General features: G+C 44.1%; 1 non-coding gene across 1 annotated transcript; it reads left to right on the forward strand.

Annotated features, from left to right (window-relative positions):
* Positions 1-23,410: 23,410 nt before the first annotated feature.
* On the forward strand, positions 23,411-23,517 carry LOC114232775 (U6 spliceosomal RNA). The gene has a single exon (XR_003618874.2). It is a non-coding gene; the product is annotated as a U6 spliceosomal RNA (small nuclear RNA).
* Positions 23,518-28,000: the final 4,483 nt, after the last annotated feature.

Below are 28,000 nucleotides of genomic sequence, written 5' to 3' on the forward strand. Positions count from 1 at the left end.
TTCTAGTTTTGCTAAGTCAACAAAGTATACAAACATCACAAAGGCTCTTAATTCATGGTCCCTATCTTAAAGAAAACACTTAATAAATGTTAAGTACTTATTTGTATTCTAACCACTAGCCCTATGCTTAACACAGAGCAGGTGCTCCAATTTTGTTTGTTAAACAGAAACTTGGTTTATATCCCAGATTGATTGCTACACCTCTAAAACATTTCCCTGGACACAAATTGTCTTTTTCTCTGTATAGAGATAAGAATCTTCTGCATCAACCTAATATTTGTTAATTTCCCTCTCTGTGGGATGGACAGTTTATTGCTTAGAACTAAAGCCATCTACATCCAGAAAATAGCAGCATTAAAATTCATTTAAACTTAGCAATCAGAAGAAAGATGATCTCATGATGTTAGCATTTTCAGTGGGGCCTGAGTGAGAGGGCAGGATCCATGCTTGAACACTTTCTCTTCATTAGCACTTCAGTTCCTGCACTGGGCTCAGCGCCCCACCTCACTGACCCCACTCAGACAAGGGGAACTGAGTGATGAGGTGATAATGAGGAGAAAATGTTCTGCCCTGTTCTGGGTCTGGCTGGTATAAAGCAGGACCACAGAGATGAGACTGTACCTGGCTGTTTTAAAATCTTTTCTCATTTGGGAAGCAGCATGATGAAAATTCATCATCATAATAAAGAAGAGGAGGCTGCAGCAGCAATGAGCAAAGGTAAAAGTGTAGGCAAAAATGTGCTAGCCTGGGCTCACCAGATAAACTCAGATTCTTGTTATGATAAGTCTTACAGAAAATCCTAGCATTGCTCTCCACTGCTTAACAATACCAGCTATATGACTGTGGGAGGCAGGGAGGGAGGCAGGGAGGGAGGCAGGGAGGGAGGGAGGAAGAAGGGAGTAAGGGAGGGAGGAAAGGGAGGGAGAAAGGGAGGGAGGGGAGGGAAGGAAGGGAGGGAGGAAAGGGAGGGGAAGGGAAGGAGGGAGGGAGAGAGGGAAGGAGGGAGGGAGAGAGGGAAGGAGGGAGGGGAGGGAGGGAGGGGAGGGAAGGCTTTCCCCAGGAGATAACAGGGAAAGAGAGATCTTTTTAAGCCATAAAGAAGCCCCAATCTCATGTTATTTATTTAAGCTCTGTTCCAAATTGTGATTTTTTTTTTTAATGAGAAAGTTTATAATTTTTCTTTCAACAGTACTGATTCCCCAAGGCATGCAGAATGCCGACAATATGCAAATACTTTCCTAGGCCCCAGACCCAGGCTAGAGAGGAAAGCAGCACATGAAAAAATAGCACTTGCTCTTTCCAAGGTGGTTCCCCCTAACAATATAGGGGTTTGATCATGAAAAAAAGGGGGAACAAAATCTTGGTAAGCAAATAGCAATCACTGCTACAGCCCTGAGAGACTCTTTCAGAAAGATCCCTGGTGTGCTCCATCTACAGTGTCTCTAGGCCAGTTTCTGGTTCTATTAGACCAGTGGTCGGCAAACCGCGGCTCGCGAGCCACATGCAGCTCTTTGGCCCCTTGAGTGTGGCTCTTCCACAAAATACCACGGCCTGGGCGAGTCTATTTTGAAGAAGTGGCGTTAGAAGAAGTTTAAGTTTTAAAAATTTGGCTCTCAAAAGAAATTTCAATAGTTGTACTGTTGATATTTGGATCTGTTGACTAATGAGTTCGCCGACCACTGTATTAGACCATTCTCTATCCCACCACATTTACTCACCCCTCCTTATTACTCTTTCACTCTGTCCCACTGATCTGTATCCCCAACTTCCCCTCCTTTACTTCCAAGGTATTTATACCTTATTTGGCCTTTTAGGAATCAAATGAAGCAGAAACATTATCATGAACCAATTTTTAGATGAGGACCTAAGGCCCAGAAAAGATGAATTACTTGCCCAGAGTTACAACTTGTCATTCTATTTACAGCAAAATCAATACTACAGAAGCCAGGACTTTGGAATCTTAAGACTTCTGTTCTTCCAATTCTCCCACCCACTTCTGAGTCTATATGTGAAGGAACATGTTAAAGAAGGATAAACCTTTTTTCTTACCCACAAATTAGCACTGAAGTGGGACTTGAACATAATATTCCTCCAACACTATAAATGCATCTGTCTCAAGGTTTATAAGTTGCATTGCTATAGAGCTATGATCCTATGGATGGTCCACAAAGACACACCAATATTGATTTTTGGTTTGACAGATAGTGTATCTACTGTGAGCAATTCACTAATTAATTAATAGAATCTGTTGGCATTTATCATATCCAAGGCTCAATATTCATTGATAAAAGAAAAAACAAAATGACTAGGACATGGTCCTGTCTTCAAGAAATTCACAATATAGTCAGGAAGATGTCTAAATGGACAAACTAATTCTTATACAAGTCATGATAGAATAAACCCTCTCAACAGAAGAGAAGATTTCAGATGATGAAGCCAACATTGCTGCAGGGAGTTAGTAGAAAAGTCTTAATTAAAGAAATGGAATCTGAATGGAGTCTTGAGTGATGGGTAACATTCTGGTAAACAGAGATGTAGGGAAGATTCCTGCAAACAGAAAGAATAGCAAAATCAATGGCCAGAGTTTTAAAAAAAAAATCAAAGGGAAAGGAACATTGCAATTGGTAGTGGTAATATCAATGTGACTGGGCTAGGGGATGCCCAAATAGCTGATAACACATTATTTCTGGGTGTGTTTGTAAGAGTATTTCTCAAAGAAATTCACATTTGAATTGGTCAGCTAAATGAAGATCACCCTCACCAATGTAAGCGGTGCCATCCAATCCTGAAGTAGATCAGGATTTTCTATTGCACATAACAGAACCAACTCTAGCTAAAAGGAAGATCATTACAACTAATGTGAAACTCACAGAATTTTCAGAAACTCAGAGCCAGTGAGTCAAGCTCAGCGACTCTACAGCCAAGAAGAAAATCCAAATGCCAATACCAGACCACTCATAGGCTAGTCTTATTGGCACTATGGATGCAGGACCACAAAAAAACTTACAGGACACAGACCATAGGACACTGAGCCAATTATGCCGATCCAGGATTTTACTGTTAGGAGCTTTGCTGCTACTCCTCCTCCTGAAAGCCCAATCATGGCTTGCCATTCTCTATGAAAACGCAGGTTCTAAATGTGATCTTCCTCCTTCTATGGCCCATTTCCCCGGTGGAACCTGGCTCACCTATCTGGCCTTAGCTAGCCTCAAGGATGGCTTGGAATGCAAGCTGTCTTGCCTGTAGTGTTGCAAGGTGAAAATCTCAATGATAAAAATCACCAAAATGGAAGATGATAGTCCAAAAAATGTAGGGCAGCATGATTATGACAAATACCCACTGCATAGCATGACCTGAAGACAAGTACCATCAGAAGGTTCTTGTTCAACATAAATTAAAGAAAGGAAGTTATATATATATATACTAGAGGCCCAGTGCACGAAATTCGTGCACAGAGGGGGGTTGTCCCTCAGCCCAGCCTGTACCCTCTCCAATCTGGGACCCCTCAAGGGATGTCCGACTGCCCAGATCGGGCCTAAACAGGCAGTCGGACATCCCTCTCACAATCCAGGACTGCTGGCTCCCAACTGCTTGCCTGCCTGCCTGCCTGATTGCCCCTAACCGCTTCTGCCTGCCAGCCTGATCACCCCCTAACCACTCTGCTGCCAGCATGTTTGCCCCCAACTTCCCTCCTCTGCTGGCCTGGTCACCCCTAACTGCCCTCTCCTGCAGGGTTGATCACCTCCAACTGCCCTTCCTTGCAGGCCTGGTCCTTCTCAACTGCCCTCCCTGCAGGCCGGGTGCCTCCCAACTGCCCTCTCCTGCTGGCCATCTTGTGGTGGCCATCTTGTGTCCACATGGGGGCAGCTATATTGTGTGTTGCAGTGATGATCAATCTGCATAGTACTCTTTTATTAGATAGGATAGAGGCCTGGTACAGGGGTGGGGGCCAGCTAGTTTGCCCTGAAGGGTGTCCCGGATCAGGGTGGGGTTCCCTTGGGGCATGGGGCGGCCTGAGCGAGGGGCCTGTGGTGGTTTGCAGGCAGGCCACGCCCCCTGGCAATGCAAGCAGAGGCTCTGGTATCTGGAATTTATTTTACTTCTACAATTGAAACTTTGTAGCCTGGAGCAGGGCCAAGCCTGGGGCTCCTTCCGAGGCCTGTAGCCATTTGTGTTGGGGTTATAATTGAAACTTTGTTGCCTTAAGCGGGTGGGCCCGGCCAGGGTGTGCGGAAAGCTTTGCTTCCCCTGTTGCCGGCAGCAACCCTGGCCTGCCCTCTCAAGCTCCATTCTGCCGCCATTTGTTTGAATTTGTTTACCTTCTATAATTGAAACTTTGTAGCTTGAGTGGAGGCTTAGGCCTGCAACGGCTGGCAGAAAGCTTGGCTTCCTCCGTTACCTAGGAAACCTTGCTCTCTGTGGCTGTAGCCATCTTGGTTTGGGTTAATTTGCATACTCGTTCTGATTGGGTGGTGGGTGTGGCTTGTGGGCGTGGCTTCTGGGTGTGTCGGAGGTATGGTCAATTTGCATATTTGTCTATTATTAGATTAGATGACTTAAGTTTTCCATAGTTCTAATTTTTGGCTCTAAGAACCTGTTGAATTAAATGCCACAATTCATTCATTCGATCAATTATACAGGCTATTGCCCATACCACATGTACTCCACAGTGCTGTTGGGAGCGACACTACCCTCCCTTTGTCAGTCTGCCTCAGTGATGTTACTCTCTCTTCCTTTTTTTCTTTCCCTCCCAAGCCTATGTCTGTTCTTTTATTTTCCATTTGCAATCCACAAAGCTAGTATAATCTTTCAGAACTTGGCCTGAAGAGAAGAAAAAAGCATTTTTCCTATTAGCATATATGTCTCCTGGGCCAAAATCTTCAAATCATCTTCCACTTGCCAGAGTGAATCCAACTTTGACACCTGCCCACTCAAAACACCAGTAATAACCCCAACTCCCCTCAAAAGCTATAACTTTAATAATAATAATAATAAAAACCTGGTCCCATGTCAAACACTAGTATTGCCAGAAGATGCAAACACCCATGAATATTCTACTGCCAATAACTCATAAAATGAAATATCCAACAGCATCCTCCCCACCAGTTCCTCCAAGGAATTCCCTGGGGAACAGAGGAGGGGGCATCTAAATGCCCTCAACATTCTGGATGCAATGTACAGAGATTTTTGGTTGTCATGGTCAGCCTCCTTATCAACAGAGAGTAATTGGGACACACAGTTGGAGGATGGGTAATGAGGGGCCAATAGGAAAGGTATACATTTGAAGTCAGACAAACTTGGGGTCCAGTCCTGGCTCTTTCTTTCACCAGCCTTGTGACATTAGACAATGACTTATTCTACCTGTCTCAGTTTCTGCCTCTGTAAAATGGGCATGAAATTCCTACCTCACAGAGCTTTTGTCAGAATTAAAGAAATATATGCAATACATCTCATATAGCAGCAAGCAAATGGTAACTGAAAGGTTAAAGTCGGTGGTGCGTGGGCAGGCTAAATAGCCATCTCACGTGGTGATTAAAGAAAAATTGAATTTATTTAAGGAAAAGGGAATGGGGATATCCAAAGGGAAGGACTACATAGCACCAAACCAAGGGGTACTGGGTCAATGATGGCAGTAAAAATATACTTAGGACAGTGAAACAAGGAAGGGCATAGAAGAAGCAACAGGAAGGCCTAAGCTGGGCTGCTTTGGCTCACTGAGAAGTCAGAGGAAAGGGGGCCTTTGAGACAGATTCAGAGCGTTAGCCTAGGCCAAGTTGCCGCTGCCCATTGCTCCCCTGGTTGCAAGTCTCATGGGGTCCCTTAAGAGGTTGGTGGATATGGGCTTGTGGAGGAATGGCATGGGTGTTCTCCTTGGAGGGAGAGTGCATACTGGGTCCTTTGTCCTGGGCATATTTATCCCTCTTGCAGGTGGAAATCTGAGGGGAACTCTCAGAGGAGAGTCTTAATAGAATATTCATCAGCTTTCCAGGTGTGCTCTTTCAGGGTCCTGCTCTTAACTGATTGGTCAGAGCCAGGGCAGGGGGTCATTAGTCAATGTAGCTCGTCCTGAGGCAGCCACGGCATCAGTTGTCTAGTTTTGCTGCTTTTTTGGGCTTGGAGCTGAAATACAACTGAGGACTAGATGTTATTTTTAGGGAGGAAAAGGTCAGGGGGTCTAAACCGCCTGACCAGTGATAGGCTAGGGAGGATAGGTTACTCTGGGGGCGAGGTTCTTGTTTTCCCAGATTTGCTCCTTGCTAAGCATCTAGGGCAGTGATGGGCAACCTTTTGAGCTTGGTGTGTCAAACTTCGCCAAAAAACTGAGCATAACTCGGGTAGTGTGTCACTTTGAGGAAAAAACTAACTCCAAGACTCTAGTCGCAAATGTTTCATCCTCAGGAGCAGCAAATGTTTCATCCTCGGCATGCGGCCGCGTGTCATCAGAAATGGCTACGTGTGTCAGTGCTGACACGCGTGTCATAGGTTCGCCATCACTGATCTAGGGCTTTCTGCCCTGGTGAGCTTCTGTACCTGGCTCATCATCTTTGCTCTGCTCATGTCTGTATAACAGTAACTACTACTAGTGAGAAGGCTAAAAGGCTAATTCCAATGTAACCCTGATGTTTGGGGGGGCTAGCAATCTGAATCTGTGCCAGTAACCTAATGTACATTCTGGATAACCTATAATTAAATCACTGCCCCTTTCTCCAGAATCTGGTCTTGCAAGACCTGTTACCTAAATGCTCACATTTTACAGAGGCCATAAACCATGAACAATACACAGCCCCCGGAGGGGGTTATCAGCACTGGCACCAGGCCAGGCCCTTAGATATGGTCTCAAGGCTCCCATCCCAACACATGGGGCTTTTTGCAAAGCCCACGAAAGGTCCGGAAGTCCCATCCATATTTGGGGGACATAGAAACCAAAGGGGATAAAAGAAGAGCTTCCACCATATTGGTTTGCTCAGACTTTGGAGGCAACTCCTCTGAGACCACCGGCGTAATAAAGCTGTGTAACTCCATTTCTCTAAGCGTCGCGTGGGTTTCTTCGGTCTTCCACAAGACTAGTACTGCTGTTAGTGCTGGTTACTATCACCATCACCTTTATTATTGAACCTAAGCTGTCCTATTAGCTCAAAGTAAAAAACAGAAAGAGTCCCTCATGCCCATGCTGAGAGTTCATCTCTAATAGAAGGAAAAACCACTTCCTTGTCATTTAGATAATGGAAACATTCAAATTCTGTTGGACATAATGGTTAGCCTGCAAGTGGAGATGACAGTTCCCAGAGGGGGGAAACAGAACTATCTCTTAGGAACCCTGTGTGGAGCTTAACCCCTTTTCACCCCCAGTAGTTGCCTCCCCCATTTCTCCTAACCCAGACACTGGCTTCCTCATCATAAGCAGCCTGGGGCGGGAGGAGGAGGTTACACTCCCTCTCAGCAGAAAACAGTGACTGTATGCATCGCCCTGTAGAAAGTGAAACTGCATGGCTGGGAGAATCCCATCATCATTCCACCCCCTAATGAGAGAGATTGTTTGCAGGCAGATGAAATTAAATTGTAAGCTCTACTGACTTCAACAACAGGTGCCATTTGGGCAAACCCAAAGGGGGCTATTGAATTGTCAAAGAGATTTAACTCTTCCTGACACGTCGGCATTGGATAATAGCCTCCCACAAGTTTTGCTGCCAGAAATATCACCACTGGAGATCCATTCCACTGGGTTCTTGCCCTGAAATCCTTTTTAAAATGTTGATCCTCAGGGAGAAGAAACAGACGGCTCAATTATCCTCAGGTGCTGGTATCGAACCTTAGCTAAGGTGCTGGTCCCAATCCTGGCTGAGTTCCTTGGCCAAGTTTCCTCATCTGGAAAATGGAGGTATGCTGCGAATTATAGCTACCTCCTAGGGTCTGGGGGAGATAAAATGAGAACTTATACAGAAGACACTTAGCACAGGACCTCGCCGTATGAGGGTTTCACAAATCATTCATCATTTGAGGAATCTTTATTGAGCTTTCTCTCTGGCAAATACTAATGTGCTTGGAAAAACGCAGACCCCCACCTCAGTGGCTCTGGGCTGGGGCTGCAAATATGCACTTTTAACAACCCTCCCGGTAACTTGTAGAGGAGGGTCAGAGCTTAATCCTCAGAACCTCACCCCCACCCCACCATGGGGCCAATCCCTGGGTCCAGCAGATAGGGGTTCGATTCTCCCCACAGGAAGGGCCTGAGTAGAAAGGGGACGGATAAAGGGTAGAAGGAGTGAGTACTAAAAAAGTCAGGGAAAGAAATGATAAAATTCTCAGAGTCACACTTTTCACCAGACACCCTGGGTGAGGAGACCATTGAGGGTTAAGTTGGGTAAGAAACTGAGGGAACAAATAGCAGTCTATACAAAAGAAGGTGCTTTCAAAAAAAATTATTGTGAATCCCAGACACCAGCCACAGGCCCTGAAATTCCAGTTTAAAGCAATTCAGTTCCTGTTTCCTTCAGCAGGCGACGAACTGCAGGCATTGGCACTTCTGTGGCGCTTTTCGTGCCAGAGCCACAGAGCCCTTTTCAAACACAAATCTGTTCAGCCTCACAACCTCTCCCAGAGATTTGGCAAAAGGATAGCAGGGATCACTTCCCTCCCTACCTCAAGGGGAGCATTTTGGGTGGTGGGAGGCCAGAGGTAGGAAGTAGAGGCTGTTTAACAGCCACTTAACCAGGTACCTTGACAGTTCAGAGAAGGAGCCTCCTGACATCAGCACCATTCTGGGACACTTAGTCTGAGGCACAAAATTGCAAAGATACCTCGCTATCCACCTCTGCCTTTTTGGCTTTTTTTTTTTTTTCCTTGTTTAGCATGAATAGTGTCTTGTGATTGGTAGACACTGAGAGTGCCTACCCAGTGTCTTCCCTGTAACAAAACCCCAGCTTTTTCTAGGGTAAAACAGCCCCAAGGGGTAAAGCATGGTTCATTTAAGGCAAATTAGCAATCTTCTTCCCATTTTCCCAGCCTTCCATGCAGCTATGAGTGATCATATAACTTCAGTTTGGCCAATTAGATGGAAGGGGAAATCTGCTGGATTTGGTCATAATTCTCTATGCTACAGTAACAAATTAACTCTGCCTTGGTGACTTAATGCAAGAAAGATTATCTCACATTGTAACTATAATTGTATGTAAGGGGCAGGAGGTGGAACTATTCCACACTCACCCAGGAACTCAGGCTGATGAAGTCTTCATTATGTTAGAATGGAACAATCTACACTGTGGTCTCCAGAGTCATCATGAAAGAGACAGAAAAGACAAGAGTTGTGGACACTGGGTCTCAACTGCCTATGCTAGGAAATGACACATGCCACTTTTTCTCACAGTCCATTGGCCACACACAGTCACGTGGTGCTAATCTAAGGGAGGCTTGAAAGTTCAGGGTTACACATAGAATGTTTGGTGACACTGCCTATGCCACAGACATGACTGCATGACACAGATGACCTCTAATGCTACTGCTGCCAGGGGATTAGATTGGTGGGATTCCTCCATCACTAGTGTGAGCGGGGTGGCTCTTGTGGTATCTTCAGAAAAGGAAATTTCTAAGACTCGCACGGGAGAATGGAATGTTTTTTTATTTGCATAGAGTTCTATTCCTCTGGTTGTCCTTAAACCAATGCTAAAAAAAAATATCCAGCTGGGGCTCCAACAGAGTCAAAAGCAGGGCCAGTGTCCAGAGCTTCCGTTCCATGATGGAGCTGGGTCCGATATAGCATCAGGCTAGATTCAGTCCATCATCCATTGTGTGGGTCCCACATGGCCATGAGCCATGCAGGGGAGTGTGCCCCCTGCAACAGGGGTCCCAAGAGAGCAAGAGGGCCAAGAGCACAAGAGAGCAAGAGAGGGAACTCCCTGTGTGCAGGAGTTTAAATATCAAATCTTCCCAAGTTTGCAGTGGCCACGCCTATTCTGGCCACTGGCTTGTTCCCAGGTGTGACTGACAGGTAAGCATCTTCCATACCATCCAGACCTTACTGGGCATGCGTCTATTGTCCAGTCCCTTCGCCCTATCGATCTGTGGGGAACAGACATGGAGAATGTTACGCTGCAGCTTCCTGGCAAAGCTGTATAAATGGCGTGCCTGTATTATGTAGTCTCCCTTTACTCCTTTCCTGTTAATAACAGCCAGGCTATTAATGGTATCATTACTTCACATACCTTTGTATCCTGGCCGGAAGTCCACTTTACAAATGGTAGTCTGAACTACCTCTCAATTGAAGCTAAAAGTGCCTAACCAGGCTAGCGTTGATGTCAGCTCAGCACCTGTATAGCTAACCTCTCAATTGAAGCTAAAAGTGCCTAACCAGGCTAGCGTTGATGTCAGCTCAGCACCTGTACAGCTACAAGTAGCCCACGGCTGTGCAGATAACATTGGGAAGTATAAGAAGAATGTCACCACCTTTCTCTACGCAACAAGAGAGGCATATCATTTCCATGCCAGGCTCTGTGCTGGGCTCGGGAAGCCCAGAGTAAATAAAATGGGTCTACTATTCCTCAAAGATCTCGAGCGGTTTTTACAGAAATCAGGAAGAACTTTCAAATATCATCCTGCTGACGTTACACATTCTAAGTAAACACTGAAAATTAATTCCATCCACAGCACAACCTATGAGACCAGAAACCTGCGCAAGAAGAATTCTAAGGAAAAATGGAATTAATGACAACTTTAAAAGCTATTTCAAGAATTAAATCTTTAATGTAAAAAGGGACAATAAAATAGGAAATAACACTGGCATTTTTGTCATCATTGAATGTTTAGTGGTTTGGAATCATAAAACGTGAAGAAAAGCTCTTTATTTATTTTTTTAATATATTTTTATTGATTTCAGAAAGGAAGGGAGAGGGAGAGAAATAGAAACATCTGTGATGAAAAAGAATCATTGATTGGCTGCCTCCTGCATGCCCCCTACTGGGGATCAAGCTTACATAGGTCAACCCTCAACCACTGAGCCATGCCAGCTGGGCAGAACATGAAGAAAAGCTCTTTAAATAAACTTGTAAAGTTTGCCTCCAACATGGGAACACATTAAAAAGCCCCACAGTGCCCTGACTGGCCATACCCTCCTTCAGTCCTCAAAGATGCCCTCCTTGTGTGCTCCTGCCAATCATATCAATCACCAATGGGTCCTCCCTAATCTGAGCTGTAATTTGGTTTGAAAGGAATGTGAAGAACAGTTAATCACTGGAGTATTGCATGACTTCAGAAATCTCTTGAGATGAAATGTATGCAAATGATAGTGTCTATTATTGGTCTGATAACCATTCTTTAATTCCAACTTAAAAGAGGAGAGATTTCCAGACATTGTGATGTATTTGCTCCTATGAAATATTCAAACTAACTTTATATCACTTGGCTGGTAATTTATCTTCTCTGCCTGGAGCAGAAAGAGGTTTCAGAACAGTAATAATGGATCTATATCATTTTTCCCCTAAGTCGGTTTCTTTTTATTGGAGCATGGACATTCAAAACTATGTAGTCTTTACAGCAAGGAGTTGCTCTGGGCATGGAGCAGTTCAAAGGATCCTGAGATAGAGGTAACCTCCTCCCCACCAATTGCTGTGTCCAGGTTAGAAGTTTAGTACACAAGGATGGAAGCTCATTCTTGATATCAATCGCGTGCAGTGAGAGGAATGAGAGAGAGAGAGAGTGGGAAAGAGATGTGAAACAAGTGGCTGAGCTAATGGGACAGATGATGGGGGAGCTAAAGAGAAAAAGAGAGAGAGCAGTAAGTTAAGAGACCACACCTGTACTTTCAGAAGATGGAGTCCTCCTTGTTAAAGTTACTGTCAGGCATTTCCCATTCCTCATCACATTCCCCTGGACATCTCTGCTTTTCCCAGATTTGTTCTTGATGCCACTGCCCCCCCAGAAACTGAGACTCCGCCAAAGCCAGACCCAAAAAAGCAAGAGAGTCATGTGGGACCTGGTGGGGATAATGCCTGTTTTATTCAAATAAGGAGGAAACTGATAATAAATGCCTGTGACAGTTAATGATGTGACTTTCATTTCCAACACATCATTGCTCAATATTGAATCCATCCATTTTGATAATAAACGCCAGGACCACGGAACTCTTGCTTTTCACCCACAAATAAATAAATAATAGGGACCTGTTTTACATGCTGGGATGGGGGGAGGATGGCAACTCCCCTGCATGCCTTTGCATCTTATGAACTCCATTCAGCCACATGGCCTCCCATTCGTCTCTCTGGAAATCCAATTTCCCTCTTGCAGGTTCATCTGCCAGTTTTCTAATTTTCACATCAAACTGCATATTACTCATTGTCAGGCTGGTTGTTCTGGAAGAATCGTTAGTCTCAAACCCTTTACTATTATTTTCAGTCCAGCCACAAGACTGGCATCCAGCCAGGCATCACATTTTCCAAACCACCCCCCAAGCGCTCAAAATTTCAAACCTGCATTCTCTTGGCCCAGGCAAGGGCCAGTGAGAATAATACTGTCTGAAAGATAAATCCAAATTCTTTAATGCAGCAAAATGCTCCCTCCCAGCACACTCCGTATTGTGTGACTCATTCTCCATCCCCAGCACTTAGCACACAATAGACCCTTAATAAATCATTGATTTAAAAGGGAATAAATGAATGGCATGTTATATATATGCACACTTCTGCAAGATTACAGATATAGGTTACACATATTCTACAAATGAATTTTATTGCACCTAGTATAAATTTTTATTTAACCCATTTATGCCAATGAAAATATCTTTTTATTTCAGAAGGATCACTAATTATGCTTTAAATGGTAGTTTTAATTGATATAATTAATTTTAATTTGTCATGAAGTTGATCTGTATCAAGTGACCAGGCTCAGATCTTCCCCAGATCTGCAGCCTCCAAATCTCTATACTGAGTCCTAAGGTCCTTGTTCACACCCACATTCCCAAGTTGTCAGGATGTTGGAAGGGCTAGCTTGCATTTCCCCTTTAGAGCTGGTGTTCATCCTGGAAAGGGATGTCTCGGGGTCACTGCAGCCAGAGAGTAAACAGGTTCCACTGGAAATGCACATCCTGGCTGCATGCAGAGGGTGGGCAGGCAGCTGTAAGAACCTGCCTTTCTAGAAGTCGTGCTCCATGGACATTTACCCTGTTACTGGAAACATCCCCCGACTGTTGTAGGTGCTCCCCAGGGAAAAGCTCCAAAGGACCAGAGGAAATGTTGCCTTTCCCTTACAGTTTTATGGGGAGATGAACTATATAGGAAGTGCTTTATTCCTTACTAAAATCAAACCTCAAAAGCCTAAGGTTCATAAGCAAGTAAATGAAATTCTTGACCCTGAATGTTATACCAGAGGGGGAAAAATACTACCAAGGACATTCACTGAAATATGGCTGGTGGAGTAGATAAAAGTATTGTATCAGTATTAACCTTACTAAAGATGAAAAGTGTACTTTGTTATAAAAAGAGACAATTCCAATTTTTAGGAAGCCTGCACATGTACATGAACGGAGCTTTGATGTATGTAGCTAAGCCTCAAATGATTAAAAATATTATATATAATAAATATGAAACATTAAATATAAATAGAGAGAGAGTGAGCACATATAATAAAGTAAATGGTGTAAAATGTTAACAAGAGTTGAATCTGGTGAAGTTCATGTAATATCTTTGTATTATTCTTATTCATGCAACTTTTCTATAAATTTTAAATTATATCTAAGCTAAAAGTTTAAAGTGAATATTTTAAGACCACTGGCATAAATGAAACCAGGCTGGACCCTTTAAATATGACCAGGCTAAGGCCAGGGGCTGGGGTCATTAAGGGGTCCTACCAGAGCAGGAGTTTGCAAACTTTGTAGAAGGCCAGATAGCAAATACTTAGCTCTGCCATTGTAGTGTTAAGCAGCCGTAGACAATATGTAAATGAATGGACCTGACTGTGTTCCAATAAAACTTTATTTATAAAAACAGGCTGGATTTGTTCCCAACCCCTGAACTAAATAATTGGGCCTTTGGGATCTAATTTACCCCATTCCCCTGGGGTCCCCACCTTTCTCCCTGTGGCAGGCTTCATCTTTAACACCTGCCACCATCGGATCACAGTGATTGACATCAATAATCTCCACTTTCTTCAGGAGAAACTGCAGAGGGAAGCCCTCTCCTCTGCCGGCTACCACAGGACAGCTGGGAGAACACAGAGGACAGCCTTCACATTCAGCAGGAGACAGACAAGAATGTCATTACAAATGCCAGTCTGGACATGAAGGGGCAAAAGTTCCCTTCCATACACAGGCAGGGGAATCACAACCCCAAACTGTACAGTGAATGTTTTGCTTTATTTAAAGAAAAAAATGTTTCTACTTGGATCCACTGTCCTATCCGGAAATGACCACATGTGATGGGTGCCACCAGATCAAGACATGGAGAGTACAAGAAGCAGCGAGAGGTGGGTAAGGTGGGGAGAGAAGGGAAAGAACTTGGAGCCGCACAGTTAAAATTCCTTTTGCTGCTGCAGCGGTTGTCACTGGGCCGTTACCCCCATGTTCCCCTGCTGGTCCCCTTGGTGCACTCACAGTCATCCGGCTTCTGCCCTGTCTCATTACACATCCTATGCTGTGTTATGAGTTCCCGTGGAGAAGACAAGGCACCTGCCCCACCACAGGCTGCCAGAAGCCCCCAGAGAGGGACGTGGACTTGCTGGCGCTCAGCCAAATCCCCCAGTTAACTCGGAGCCTCCCCCCACCCCCAGCCCAGCTGCTGGTGCTGTCCCAGCGCACTCCTTCAAGCTAATGGTGCCTGCCCAGGACCCCAGGACAGTTGGCTTCTTGAGAGGCAATTTTACTTGGAAGGTAATGAATCCCCAGGCAATGCAAAGAAGCAAACAAACAAAACGTCTGGAGCATCTAGTGTGGCTGACTTTGGAAGTGAGTGGAAGGCAGTGGAAGCAGGAAGGCGGAAGTCAGACGCTTGGCAGTTCTCTCTGACCAGGTCCCCTCACTCTTTTTCACCTTTGTCTTTCCGATTCTACCCAGAAGAATTCACCTACTATGGGTTTGGCAGGCACAGAGGTGAGTAAGACAGTTGCAGCCCTGCCCGTGAAACTTACCTCTGGTGTGGGTAAGTTCCAAACTGTGGACAGGCAATTACATTAGAGTGAGCAGCGGTTTTCAGACGGAGTGAGCACCACAACCATCTGAAGGGTTATACGGCACAGATTTGGGGGCCCCACCTCAAAGTTTCTGATTCAGGGCCTGTGATTGGGGCCTGAAAATCTGTGTTTCTAACAAATGTCCAGGTAATGCTGATGCTACCCAAGGACCAGACCTTGAGAACCACTGCACTATATATAGCATGATTAGTGTGTGAACATGGAAGCAAAGGGTGTAGTGGGAGCTTATAAAGGGGGACCCTACCAAGACTCGGGTCAGGGAAAGCTTACGGGGGAGTAAGCCAGGTGAAATGTGTTCCAGGCAGAGACAAGCACATACAAAGCAATGACAGCAGGACTGGAATTCAGAAACCAACAGGGGCCATGGTAAGAACAGTGTTGAGAAAACAATACCTTCTTCTTCTATGGGATTTACCCAAGAATCCAGTGGAAGCACATTGTAAAAGCAGGAAAAGAAAACGTTCATTCTATATAAGCATAAAGGTATCTTTGCAAAACAAAACACCTCACGTGGGGGAGTGTGCTTTTTTATTTCCTCCTAAGCTTCAAAATGGGGCACCTCCTTTCCCTCCCTCTGAAAATGAGCCAGGCTAGTCTCACTTCTAACAAATACAAAATGATGCCATGTGACTTCTGAGCTTAGAGCAGAGAAAGAATTGCTTCTTCCTGGGTCTCTCCCTTGAATCACTCATCCTGCGGAAAGCCAGCTGCCATATTGTGAGGACACTCAAATAACCTATGGAGAGGCCCCCACTGGGGAAACTGAGGCCTCCCACCAATAACCAGCCCCAACCTGCTAGCCATGTGTGTGGTCACATTGCAAGTGATCCTCTAGCTCCAGTCAAACCTTCTGATGATGGCAGCCCTTCATGAGAGATGCAAGTCAGAACTAAGATACTCCCAAATTCCTGACCCACACAAATGTACAGATAACAAATGTTTAAGGCTGTTTTAAGTCACTCAGTTTGGAGAAGCATGAAGCAATAGATAACTAATAAAGACAACACTTATGGTTACATCAGAAATATCAAGAATCTAGGAATCAATCTAACAAAACCTACCTAAGAACTATACAGGGAAAATTTTAAGAGATGCTAAAGAAAACCTAAATGAATGGAGAGATCTATACCACACTCATGAATATGAAGCCTTAATATCATCAAGATGTTGATTCTTCCCAAAGTGGTCTATAGATTTAATACAGTTCCAGCCAAAAGCCCAGCAAGGTTTTTTTCATGGAACTTGATAAGCTGGTTGTAATGTTTATATGGGACAATAAAGCCCCAGAGTAATCAGAACCTTTGTGGGAAAAAAAAAAAGTCAAAGAGAGCTTGTCCTAGTAAGAGATAGCTGGGTTAATGCTAGTGTAATTTGAGTTCACCTCAAATCATCTACCAGAAATCCCACGCTCTTTCTACAGAATGTAAATCTGGAAGGAGCTAGCCTTCGTAGCTGGCGGCAGCCATTTATTTTGTGTCTGAGAAGAGAAGCTGACTGAGAATGCCCTCAACAGAGGAGAAAGATGAGAAAGAAGAGGGGTCATTTAGAACTAGAACTGCTCCTAAAGCCAGTCCACTTCTAGATTTTCAGTTACTTAAATAAACAAACAAAAAAATCCCTTTTGAGTAAGCAAGCTTCTTTTCATTATGTAAATATTATTTTTTTAATTAAATGTATTGGGTGACATTGTTTTAATAGGTTTCAAGTGTACATTCCTATGTACACTTGCATTGTGTGCCTACCATCCCAAGTCAAATTATCTTCTGTCACTATATATTTGGCCCCCTTTACCTTTGACTAGCCCCCGAATCCCTTCCCTCTGGTAACAACCATACTGTTGTCTGTGCCTGTGAGTTTCAGTTTTAAATCCCACATATGAGTAAAATCATATGGTTCTCAGCTTTTTCTAACTGACTTATTTTGCTTGGCATAAATTCTCCATAATGACATTTAATAATAAAAATTAACCATGCAGTAACTTTATGCCAGATTACTAACTTAATGCTGGTCAAACTGGACTTCCATTTGGGTAAGCAAGTTTGGATAGTCTCCCAATAGCTGCAACAGGTACGGTTCTGACTGACAACCACCCCCTTGTCAAATGACCTGAAATTTCACCATCAGAGACTCATTTCTTAGCATTTCTACCTCTTCACACTTTCATCTAAGGCAGGGGTCAGCAAACTACTCTCTCTGGGCCAAATCTGGCCCACCATCTACTTTTGCAAATAAGGTTTTATTGGAACACAGCCACACTCATTCATTTACACACTGCCTATGGCTGCTAAAATGGCAGTTTAGCAGTTGTGACACAGATCATATGGCATGCAAATAGGTATTATCTGGCCCTCTGCAGAAAAACTTTGCAGGCCCGAGTCTAAGTCCTTCTGAAGTTCTGCTCAATACAGTACAGTAGTCCCCCCTTTTATGTGACGCAAAACCCCCAGTGAAGAAGCCTGAGCCTGTGGATATTACCAAACCCTATATATCCTTTTTTCCCTATACTTGTATACCTATACTAAAGTTTAGCTTATAATTTATGCACAATAAGAGATTAGCAGTAACTACGAATAAAATAGAACAATTACAACAATGTACTGGGATAAAAGTTGTGTGGATGTACTCACTTGTTTCAGGGGACCCCTTCTGAAGTCTTCCTATAGGCCCCGTGCTTCCTGGAGCAACACATTTGCGTCCATTGGAACGTGATTTCCATTCATGTCTCCCACCCACCAATTCCACGGCTTTCCACCTCAACCAAGCACTATCACACACTGGGGCCATAACTTGTGCTGTTTGCACCCACAAAACTAGAGTTTCTTTTTCCGTCTCCACAATTTCACAGGTGGAAGGTTCGTTCTTAGCGTAGATGGTGGCGACCTCAGGCTATGATCCCTTTCCTTCCTTATTAACCAAGGACTCGCACCGCTTCCCGTTAAGGAAGCACTTCGTGGCTTCTCTTTGGCTTTGGAATTCACACCACGCTGCTCCCACGCTTTGGGTCCTTCCTTAGGAAAACGGGGGTGACTCGAACCCAAGCACCGCGGCGCGGGCGACAGCCGACAGGTGCGTACGCAGCGTGGAGACGCTGGACGAGCGCGTGGCTCGCGTCCTGAGCGGGAACCAGGAAGTCTCGCGAAATTTCACCACGCCGCTCAGAGCAGCGCAATTTCAGACTTCCTGTGTACTTGGGGGATTTTCCATTTCATGTTTGCAGGCCACCGTCGGCCCTGGGTGACCGGAACGATGGGGAGCAAAAATACAGATAAGGGGGAACTACTGGGCCTCGGCATTGTCCTGCCTGTGTAAGTGTCGCCTCCCCAGCCCCACGTTCTGAAGAGCAGGAGGCCCGTAAAACGCGGACAAAAATTGGTCCCTGAGGGGGACTATGGAACCATCTCTTGTGATCTTTGAAAACGCGTGCCCAGCCCTGGCTGGTCTGGCCCAGAGAATAGAGCATCCACCTGTGGACTGAAGGGTCCGTGTTCGATTCCAGTCAAGGGCACATGCCCGGGCTGTGGGCTTGATCCCCAGTAGGGGGCGTGCAGGAGGCAGCTGGTCAATGATTCTCATCATGGATGTTTCTCTCTCCCTCCCTCTCTTTTCCTCTCTGAAATCATTAAAATATATTTAAAAAAAGAAAATGAGTGCCCATTCGTGTGGGCTAATTCAACAGGTGTCCTTCCTTTCAGGTTGGACTTGTTTAGACAAAAGTCTCTGACCTGTGTCCCTGGATCCCCAGCACCCCCTGCAGCCTGCCCGCCGCCACCCCAATCTATTCCTAATTAGCCGCCACTGCCCGTTTCCCCGCAGCCTGACGAGGGTGGCGGTGAAGGTCACCAACAGGCCTGAGGAAGCAATTTGTCAGCCTTACTGTCTATCCCGCTGGGAGCTGCCCAGAGCTGAGGAGAAGGCTGCTGGGCACCATATGTGACTGAGGAAGGACCAGACCCCGCTCCAAGATCGCATCGCCCTTTCTGATCGCCTGATGCAGAGGAAGCCGCGTCTGGGTGAGTGAGACAGCGGTGCCCCCAGCAGGCCATCTCCCCAGGGTAGAGATGGTGGGCACTCATGAGCAACCCACAGGGGAGGACTTTTTCCCCCAAAGCTGAGTCAGCCAGGCACCCCCAGCCGTCTCCCCTCCTGCGGCACTTACCACAGGCTTTTAAATCTGACGAGATGAGGGAATTTCATGTTTTCTAAATGGGCTTTTATGTACAGAAAAAGATATTCAGAAGTTACTTTGGTTTGTTAAGAATAATATTAAATTTATTCAAGTAAATTAAACCTAATTCTTCCTTAAGCTTTTGCATTCAACTTTTATTATTTTATATATAATTCTAGTAAATCTGACCATCACTTTTAGGGGCCTTGAGCTAAAACTGGTCCCATTTACAAAATTAATTAAGCATTAAACATTTAAAATTGTATTTATAAATTTAATATATTCTAGTTTATCTTGTTAAATTATTTTTTTGTTGTTAAAGTAACTCATGCACATAATTCATAGCCAAATAGTACAAAAGCCTTATAACAAAACAAAACAAAAAATGTAGTTTCCTGCCCTTGCCAGGTGGCTCAGTTGGTTGGAGCATCCTTCCATGCACCAGAGGCTGTGGGTTTGATTCCTGCTCAGGGCACATACTTAGGTTGTGGGTTCGATTCCTGGTAGGGGTGTGTACGGGAGGCAACTGGTCTGATGTATCTTTCTCACATCGATGTTTCTCTCTCCCGCTCCTTGCTCTGTCTCTCTCTTTCTTCCTCCCCTCTCCCTTCTTCCTTCTCTAAAACCAATTTTTAAAATGTAATTTCCCTGCCTCACCGCTCACACTACCTGCTCTCTGTTTTTCTAGAGTGTATATTTTTTGAAATATACACTCCTCCATATTTCTAAATAATATGCATATGCTGCTAACTTTTGGTCACTCAATTTGAGTTATTTCTCCTGACCTATAATAACAGAAAAGGATTTTGCTCTCATGCCACCTTCCTCTTTGCTTCTCAGATCACTGTCTCACTACAGTTATATCAAGGTCTTTGGTTGAGGTAATCCTCAGTGGTCACATTATGTGTCTATGAGGTAAACGTTATTCTCAGCTGTGCATCGTAAGACACTATGATTCTGTTTCTTATTTTTTGTTTTCCCTGAAGTTAACAATTGCTTGCTTTTTAAAAATTTGCTTAGAGGTTTTTGTTTGTTTGTACATTTTGCTTTTTTCTTCCAAAACTCAGTACAACATTTCATAAATGTTATAATGTCAGGATCTAACACAGCATTGTCCCTCTTGGAGGCCTCCCTCCTGGAGAATCCCATTCTCTGGCTCCCGGGCTGGTCCAGGCCTGCTGCAGACTGTTGCCCTGATTCTCTGTTCTGTCATTCCAAGAATTCCCTGTGTCTTCTGATGAGTAAGATCCCTGTTTCCTGGATCTCATGTCGCCCTCCTTCTTGGTTTACTCCCCCATTTTGTGGGAGCACATCCTCCAGTCGGTTAACTGATTTAGAAGGTGGGGATGGTGGCCAAAATGGTGATGACAATCGGTCCATCTCTTGAGTCTCATTGCAGGGCACCCGACACCTCCCTTCTCCACAGTCCTGGAGATTCCTTGCACCCATGCCTTATGCTACACTCCAGTTTTCTTAACCCTGTATAATTTATATAATAGAATACTTCAGACTTACCTCCTATTTAAAATCCTAACCATCCTCAAATGCCCAACATTCTAACACAGAGCCAAGTGGCCCACTTTCTCACCCTAAAAGAAAATCAGAATATAGAAACTCAACATTTTCAGAGTTTCCTTATAGGATGAACTGTTAATTTCCTGTTTTGGTGATGTACATCCCCCACTTACTTCCCAAGAATGTATGCATGGTAGCTAAATATTTTGATATTTCTTTGTCTGGAAATACCTTCTTTCTACCCTCACATTTAATTACCATTTGTCTGGGTAGAAAATTCTAAATTGAAAACTGTTTTTCCTCCAAATTTTGAAGTCATTGTTCGGTTGTCTTCTAGTTTCTATTATGGCTGTTGCAAAGTTTCATCCAGTTTCAACTATTAATTTTTGAGCCTTTTTATATTTCTTGTTAGCAGCTATGTAACCCCACAATGATGATATTCTATATTCTGTGCTCGATATGGACTCTTATCGTCCATCATGCTGGTAACGTGATGAGCCCTTTAAATCCAAAAAGTCCTGTCCTACAACTCTAGGAAATGTTCTTAATCATTTCTTTGATGATTAATTGAGCTATTTTTTTCTTTTTGTTTCTTTATAGAACTTCTGGTATTTGGATGTTGGTTGTCCTAAGTTGGTCATCTAATGTTTTTCTTTTATCCTCATTTTTTTTTTCCCACCTCTATTATTTTGAAGATTATCTGGAGGAATTCCTCACCTTTCTTTCTTTTTTTTTAATTTTAGTTCTTTCACTTGTGCTATCCTGTTTTTCATTTCCAAGGACCTTTTTTTATTTCCTAAACCTTCCTTTTATCCCGCCTTGTTCTTGTTTCATGGATGTAGTACATGTGGTTAGTTTTGCTTGTTGCAAGAATCACATTATTTATGTTTCCTTCCCCTATGTGGTCTCTGCTTCCTCCCACTCACTGGTTTGTTTGTCTTGGTCTCTGTCATCCATAGTAGAGATGTCTAGCAAACCCTGTTTGACAGACAGAAGCTTAGCTCTCAGTGGCTGTTGGAACTGAATGGGAAGAATGACTTGGTGAAGGTGGGAGCGGGGGTTCTGTGGAGGTCTCAGCACTCAGCATGCCATGTGCATACATTCATTTATTTACTCTACTTTCTTTGGCACAGTGCTCACGCTGTCACCTGTGCCTTCGTACCCTCCAGTCCAGAATCCCTCTGTTTGGTTCTGCTTAGAGAAGAAACGTCCATGTTTATTCTGCCAAGGATGGAGAGAGGCACTCAGCTGGAGGTTTGCAATGGGGGATGTGATCTAGGGCTCTAACTACTTTTAACCAATGATCCTTTTTTGACCACTACCTCCACCTTCTTCCCCAGTTTCTGCTCTGAGTCTTTTGAGGGTGCTATGGTTTAGATCAGGATATTCTTGGCTTTCTCCATTTCAGGCTTAACTTTCCAGCTTAAGTTTTCTTGCATCTGCTAAGTAAATTAACAGTCATCCATCTGCTTTTCAGCTTCCAGAATTTATTGCCTTTGTCTTCTTGCCTTTTCTCTCCATCTTTATGGGCTTCTGTCTTATAAAAAAAAAAAAATCCCTTTGCTATAGCTTTTCTGAGGTTTCAAGAGAGAGGGAAGTGATGTGGATGTTAAATCTACCTTCATTACCATATTTTAGCCTTTTGAAGCATACCAATTGTCTGATTTAGCTTATAAAACCAAGTACTTAACCCTTGTAAAGCTATCAATTAAACTTATAAATTCAGTGAATCTTAATTTTTACATGTTCCAATACTATTTATAAAGTAACTTCAACTTAATATCACAAATTTAAATAAACTGAAGTACACCTATGAAATTGGAATTACCAGACATGCCTTTATTCTAACAGGCTGTTATTTTTAACCTTTGGAAATGATCAAATATTCACAGATTCCTTAATGCAAAAAAATATTAATAATGTGTTTTTAGTTTTCTTTCAAAATTCTACTCAGAATTATATATCTGAGGTTAAAAGATTCAAACTATATAATCCCGAACAATTTTGGGATTGTCTCCCCAAATGTTTTTGGGGTTGCTGTGTCCTTTCTTGCTGTGATTTATTAACTACAGAAGAGGTTCCTCGTGGGACAATGACTGAGTTTTTGCCACAGCACTGATGGGACACTTGAATTCCCATGTGTTCATGAGAGGGACCATTTCTCAATTCTCTCATCTCTTCAGGCAAATTTGCCACATCTATCCACGCTGCTATACCGATTGAATTTTGCATTTCTTTGGCTTTTAAAAGATTTAGATCGTTTTTATGTGTACTCCTAAAAATCTTAGAACCAGAGGAAATCCTATAATCATTTCATCATCTCCCATTTAGGACAATGTTTCTTTTAAGAAATAAAATAACTTCCAATTACCCTCTTGAAATCCTTCTTGGCCACAACTTCTAGCGTTAGTCTATGGACATAATCAAAGACAAAAACTAGAGAAGCCAGAGGAAAAACCAAGGTTCAATATAAAGCAAAGTGTCTGAGGAGATTTGATCTCTGCAGCCTCCTTTCACACATAATCTCAGGGGGTTCTGTTACCAAATGTAAAACGTGCTGTGCTCGCTTCGGCAGCACATACACTAAAATTGGAACGGCACAGAGAAGATTAGCATCGCCCCTGAGCAAGGATGACACACAAATTTGTGAAGCGCTCCATATTTAAAAAAATAAATGTATGAATGAATGAATGAATAAAACGAGCTTGGCTGGGCTGTGAATCCACTGGGGCTTCCCCCCGAAGGAAGGTGGGAGCACATGAAGGGAGGAGAACGTGCTTGTCTAATGGTGGGGCTGTGACTCAATATAGACCAGAAGTGCGCATGCCAAACAGGGGAAAAGGAGGCTACCTCTAATGTCACCTTCATGTGAGCCTCCAGGTGAGGGGGAAGGCTCCATGGGAAGTAGCTTTACCGATGGCCACCGAGGTCAGGGAAGAGCCAGGCTGCCAAGACTGGTTTCGGACACTAAGGATGTGCTATGATGTTCGCTGGGAAGACGGAGGCCACAGGGGACACTGGCACCCCCTGGTCTAAGGATTGCTGGGAAAAAACCTGGCAAAACTAGCTTCCGTCTCTCCACTACATGTCAATTTATGGTGTTACTCAGAGTTATGACTAGGAAACTCGCAAGCCCACAATCAGTTCCACTGAGGACAACTGAGTCCCAGTGACAGTGTTTATGTCCATTTATATCCGCTCCTCTTCTAATGACCCAGCAACTGCCTCAGTATATTATGTTTTTTGCTCTCTCGTAAATTTAACTTATCCCAACTTCAGCTGATTAATGACCCGTCTTGGCTTGTGAGGTGCATACTTGCAGCCTTAGATCGTCTTCATTGCCAACTCCTGCTCTGCTCTTTCCTTAATAAGGTGGCCAGATCGTCCCGCTTTTGGCGGGACAGTCCCGATTTTTAACAATTTGTCCCGCGTCCCACGGCGTTTTAAAAAAGTCCCTATTTTTGGAAAGAATCTGGTCACCTTATATTAGGACAGAGTCTCTAGCACTTCACAGGCCACTGGCCAGCAAATGTTTACTTGCTCTTGGGTCAGGTCCCCACTTCTGGTCCAATCAGGTGTAGCTGGGGTAGCTGCATTAGACATGGTACTAAGGTATGGATATGAGAGATATTCCTGGACCTCTGGCCTAAAGGCCTAGGAGGAAAAACTCATTTCCTTGCCTTCTCTCCTTTCCATCAAGAAGAGCACTCAAAAGGCTGAGAGATCACTGGGAGTGCCTCGAGGGAACCAGAAACAAAGGCTTTATCCGCTTTTGATTAGGACTAAGGAGAAACATTTGGGGTTCAAGGCTCAGGAAGAGATCTCTTTTGGGATCTTAAAACACTTGGTTAATCAGAAATTTTAGTCAATGACAAAATTTGTTGCTACTCTTATGTTTGAGGTCTCAGGCATTTTCTGCTTAGAATGGCTCTGAAAATCCTACAGGAATGAGGATAGGCCAGAGGATGGGGGCGGGAGCTGCCTGTCTTAAAGCTTGTTTCAGTTTTAAAGGAGAGAGAAAAAGCAGGACCTTCAGGCTTCACTCTAAGTTAATTTAAGCGAACCTCCCATAGTGGGAGGTAGCAGGATTCAGGCCAGAAGTTACCATAGTTAACAACTGAGTCATTGCCTGAGACATTCTCTGGTGGGCTTTCTGGAAAGCGAGCAGGTGAGCAATGAAGTTCATCACTGTGATGGACAAGAAGGAAAGTTTTGACCAAGATAAATACCACAAATCTATGACTAGAAAATCTGCCCTCTGCCTTTTGAGCTAAAAGATGGCATGCTGAGATTGGAGCTCATGCCCCCAAGTCTCTGGGCCAAGGTAAAGAAGTTCTTCTGGCTCTGGCCCTTGGCCGAGGGTGGACACACAGCTTCTGACCCGCTCCCCTGCAGCCTTCTTCCCTCCAGCAGACCCTGGAGCTCACGCTGTTGGCTCCCAGGGCTTCAGTCATTCTTTCGCCTGGGTTTCTACTAATCCCAGCCAGAGAAGTATAGAGAATAGGATTCCCTCCCTCGTCTTCCTACCCACCCAGTCCATCTTACTGCTAAAATCCATAATAAAACAGATAAGGGTCTAGAAGTCTTAAAAGATTTAATTTCATATTAATGATGGGTCTTTATTGAGATGTGAATGGCACTGGTTGGCTTGTCCTTCATAAACTCACCACATTGCACTGTCTTGGGAGCCCAGTGACTCCCTCCTGCCCACCATCAGGAAAGGACACTTGAGATTAAACATAGGGTCTAAGGCTTGGGGGCCTTTATTTACATCCTGGTGATCTCCCTCCCCTCAAAAAGGAATAAGAAAAACAATAATAATGAAGAGGCAGTACTATGTACTAAAGGCTTACTCTCAGGCAGGTACTGCACCAAGCTTCAACATACATATTTTATTTAATCCTCACCACAGCCCGATGAAATAGATAGTATCTCTATTTTAAAGGGACACAGAGAGGCTAATAAGTTTGCCTAAGGCTACAAAGCAAGTAAAGAGAAGAGCTAAAATTCAGTCTAAGCTTTATCTGACTCCAAAATACTTTCATTTTTGTAAAAATAATATATTATTAAAATATCTATGCCCTGAGGAAAGGATAAAGAAGACAGTGAGAAACCACACGTAATTCCATTGCTGGGATATAATCACTATCAACATTTGGTACATTTCTTTGTAGACCTTTCCCCCCTAAGCATCCACACAGATACATGCATACACCAAGCACATATTAGTTCATATATCAAATAAGTTTTTAGCATCTGTTATGTTGTAGGTCCTGTTCTACATATTGGAGTATTCCAAGTCCCCATCCTGAATCTATAATAATAAAAGCACAATATGCTAATTAGACCAGACGTCCTTCTGGATGACCTTCTGTACAAAGCCAGGGCTATGAGGGAAGCCCGGGTCCCAGGTACCAGAGGGGAGCTGATGGCAGCAGCCGGGGGAAGGAAGGCCTACTCTTGCACGAATTTCATGCATTGGGCCTCTAGTCAGAAAATAAACATATAAGTGAATAGATTCATGCTATAATGTGGGCCAGCATGCATCCATCTACAGCTATGGATACTGTATCTGCCATTTCTGGAACTCAAGCGCTAAAAAATTTGGAGAGTGCCATGGGTGTAGCCTCTAGTCCTGGAAAATTTTAAAAACATTTTGGCCTAGTTTTATGTTAAATGTTTTTCTTAAAAAAAAAAGAGAGAAAAAAAAAAAAAAAAGAATTGAAGGCACAGGAAGCCAAATAGCTTGCTCTAAATTTCTCAGCAAAGCAAAAAGACAAGCTTGGGTCTACCTAACTCTAAGCCCTCGCCTCAGCCCTGTCCATTGCACTCTCTGACTCACACTGCCCTGCCACCATCACTAGCCCTTCCCAAGCTTCCTCAGGCCTAAGAGCGAAGCAACAGCTCTTCTGGGAACAGTGTCCACTCTGAGCCAAAGCCTCAGGGCTCCGTGGAGTCAAGGCCAGGGCCTTTCCACCTTTATCTCCAATCTTTTCTTCACAAGCTCTGTGAAGCCACACAGGCCACTTCCTATCTCCCCAACATACCCTGTGATTTCCTGCCTCCTGCCCTCTCCTATGCCCTTCCTATGTCCAGATGTCCTTTGTTGCCTCCATATGCTGAGTCCTACCCACTCTTTCAAGGCCCAGCTCAGATGCCACCTCCTCCAGGAAGCTTTGCCCAGTGTCCTTGGGCTTGCCCACCTCAGAACTCCTACAGCCCTTTATCTGTCCCTGTCTTGTGAGCATTGATACTTACTACCTTATTTGGAGGTCATTTTCACATATATCTTTTCCCACCAGATGGGAAACTTCTAGAGGGAAGTGATAGTACTGGGCACAACCGATTACATAGGGTTGAAGGATGGATGGATAAATGGATGAAGGAATAGATAAATGAATTCCCTACCTATCCCTGGCTTGGTAACGTTTTTGAGGATTGTGTTTTATTTTATTTAAACTCTGGAACCTGTCCCAAGCTGTCCCTAAGTGCCCTGAAATTCCCCAATGTCCCCCTTCCACTCCTGTTGCTACTAGTCACCCAGTTCCTCCAACCCACCTCCATCCTATCCCCCTAAAGTTCTTACTGTAGGTTTTCCATAATTTCCTCACTCAAATATTCCTAGCTGAGAAGTCAGATAATAGGCACTTAAAATATAGTCTTTGCCAGGGGGATATGCATTTTAATAGGACTTTCCAAAAGGCAGAAATTATATAGGTTTCTAGTAATGAAATTGTAGACACGATGATAAGAGGTGGGGAGAAACCCTGTCTAATTACCTACTTATCCCCTGACTCGTAAGCCTGTGTGGCCAGGTTTCCTGTGAGGGAACAGGAATTACCATGAGGAGTCTGCATCCCTGACTCCCACCCACACCCTGACGCAGGAACTGAGGGGAGAACAACTCAGAGCCACTGTCTCTGCTGAAAGGCACCCTTGGCCATGCCAGAAACCTCAGCCAGTATCCACTTAGAGCTGCAGAGGCCACAGCCCCCGAGAGCAGTCCCCTTATGAGTTAGAAAGCATTAGCATGCCTAGTTCCTGCTCTAGCTAGATATCGCAAAGCCAAGAGCAGAGCCAGGGGCCCTCTGCATAAACCCAGCAGGAGACAGGCAGCCACCATCTGCCTTTCTGGGCTCTGTCCCCAGA

This window comes from Eptesicus fuscus, chromosome 15 (genome assembly GCF_027574615.1).
Source record: "Eptesicus fuscus isolate TK198812 chromosome 15, DD_ASM_mEF_20220401, whole genome shotgun sequence".
NCBI classification, from domain to species: Eukaryota; Metazoa; Chordata; class Mammalia; order Chiroptera; family Vespertilionidae; genus Eptesicus; species Eptesicus fuscus.